Below are 2,910 nucleotides of genomic sequence, written 5' to 3'. Positions count from 1 at the left end.
ATCAAGGGTCAAGGGATAAACATTATTAATGATGTGACAGCATATATGGCTACTCCCTTCCTCCTCCACAACAAAAGGATTCTGGCTTTGTTCGTTCTGTTTCTGTCAGTGCAAGGTCCTTTTGGATTTATATGATACAGAATTGGGAATAAAGGGGGACAGGAGGTTGATGGGCTATGACTAGTGGTGGTGATGGTATGTGTGTTGGGGGACAGAAGGGGGAGTTAGAGAGAAATGTGTAAAAGCCACTGTGGCATATGAGGGAAATAAATGGGATAGGAAAGGGGGAATGGCAAAATGTCATTTTGGTGATCCGTGTGAGCCATGCCTCTCAGCATTCACACCCTTATGTAGTTCCTTCCCCGTGAATCTGGACAGGCCTCGTGACCTGCTATAACCAGTAAAATGTGTAGGCATTTACAGAACAGTAGGTAGTTCTGGGCTGAAGCCTTTAGAATACCTGGCAGATTTGTCTTTTGCACCCTGGTGAACCCAGATACCATGTATGAAGACTGCCATGCTGTGAAAGCCCAACATAGCCACATGAAGGAGCCCTATTATGGACTGAGTGTGTCTCCCCAAAATTCATATGTTGAGATTCTAACCCCCAATGTGATGATATTTGGAGATGAGGCCTTTGGGAGGTGATCAGATTTAGGTAAAGTCATGAGGGTGGCCCTCCTGATGGAATTAGTGCTTCTGTGAAAAGAAGAGACAAAGGGACGCTAGAGAGCTCGCTCGCTCTCTCTCTCCCCCTCCCTCCCTCCCCATCTCTCCCTCTCTCCCTCTCTCCCCACTCACACAAAGAGATCATGTGAACACAGAGTGAGAAGACAGCCACTTGCAACCCAAGAAGAGATCCCTCCAGCCTCTAGAACTGTGAGAAAACTAATTTCTGTCATTTAAGCTACCTAGTCTATGGTATTATCTGTTATGACAGCCCAAGTCTGTTATGGTAGCCCAAGTGGACTAATACAAGCACTGAGCACCAACAGCCCCAACAGTAACCTGGATGTCACCCAGCACCAACTTGGCAGCCACGCAAGTGAGGCTGTCTAGGGAGAAGATCCTCCTTACGAAGCTATCTCAGCACTAGAAACATTGAGCAGACTAGTAGTCTCCACCAAGCTCTGCACAAATTGCAAAACTGTGAGCAAAGGAATTGAGTGGCTATTTTGGTGGGGTTTATTTGGTTTTGCTTTTGTTTTGAGACAGGATCTCACTCTGTCACCCAGGCTGGAGTGTAGTAGCGCTATCTTAGCTCACTGCAACCTCCACCTCCCGGGCTCAAGCCATCCTTCCACCTCAGCCTCCCGAGGGGCTGGGACCATAGGTGCACACCAAGCTGTTATTTTAGGCCATTGTGTTTTAGATGTTACAGCAGCAATAGATAACTGAAACAGCAGAGATTTTTTTGAACTATTGCTACAATGTAGACCATGTGTTCCCCTTCAGGTAGTTAATAAAGGCAAATAAAAATTTTATTTTGTAATTATAATTTAAGTTGCTGGAATATGTTTGCATTTGGTATTACCTTGAACGTGAACTATGAGTAATGACTTCGTGACCACTATAAAAATTAAAATATACAGGCTTTGTGTTCTGACAGAGAGCTGTTACAATGGTTATATGGGTAACTGAGAAAATAAGTAGAATATTAACAGAGTACAGATATGAAATAAAAGTTTATGTCCTGGCTGGTCTTGGTGGCTCATGCCTGTAATCCCAGCACTTTGGGAGGCTGAGGCGGGTGGATCACCTGAGGTCAAGAGATCGAGACCATCCTGGCCAACATGGTGAAACCTCATCTCTACTAAAAATACAAAAATTAGCCAGCCATGGTGGTGGCGCGTCTGTAATCCCAGCTGCTGGAGAATCACTTGAACCCAGGAAGCGGAGGTTACAGTGAGCGGAGATTGCACCATTGCACTCCAGCTTGGGCGACAAGAGCGAAACTCCATCTCAAAAAAAAAAGTTTATATCCCAAACAGATGTGAGTAGTAAGATGTCCACTAATATTTTTCAACACTGCACAAATTAAGCTCTGGGTGGCCATTCCAAAATGGCAGAATGAAACTTTCACATCATCTGAAATTGGTTATTTTTAAGATTTAGAATCTTGTTTTATAGAAAATCATGGGTTTTATTCTTCTTGGATGTGAAGTGAAATGAAGGGTGCTACCTAATGTCAATAGACAAGATGACTTGGAAACACATCAGTGTCACCCTATGGGCCAGACATGGTTTATCCAGCTCAGCACATTATGGCTGCTAAGCAACTGGAAAATATAGTCATCTTCCTTGATATTCACCACGATGATTAGGCAACTATGAGCCAAAAGAATTGTTCAAATATGGTATTGAACTCTCCAGTTTCTCCTCTGATGGTCTCTGTGGTGTTTGCTGAGAGCAAAAATGAGATGCTTTGGTTCTGTTTGGTTCTGTTTTTCCTTCCTCTAGTCTAGGCTTTTACATACCTCTATAGAACCCCTTTGAAATGGTTTTAATTTACAAGCCTATTTCTTCCACTAGATGATGAGCCCAACTAGGATGAAGGCCATGTCAACTTTATCTAGGTATCTCTTGGGTATGATCTCATCATCATCCCACACTCTTCCATGGCACCACAGCCACTTTACCTGTGTCCTAATCACAACTTTTTGGCTTTTCCCATTGGTTTCCCCAACCCCAGAAAAATGGGACAAATGTGGTTGCAAGTTTCTAGTGTGGTTTGTGAAAACAGTCCACCTAAATAGAATTCCCCAAAATTAGTGAAGCATGGAAAGAGTCCAGACATAAGGATTCATATTAAAATCATTACATACATATAGGACAGCCATCATGCTCACCCTTTTTCTGCAAACCATAGCATTCAAAGCAATTTTGAAGAGCCTCAAAGACAAAATGAGC

The sequence above is a fragment of the Pan paniscus genome, chromosome 13 (genome assembly GCF_029289425.2).
Source record: "Pan paniscus chromosome 13, NHGRI_mPanPan1-v2.0_pri, whole genome shotgun sequence".
NCBI classification, from domain to species: domain Eukaryota; kingdom Metazoa; phylum Chordata; class Mammalia; order Primates; family Hominidae; genus Pan; species Pan paniscus.
This window is presented reverse-complemented; position numbering follows the sequence as displayed.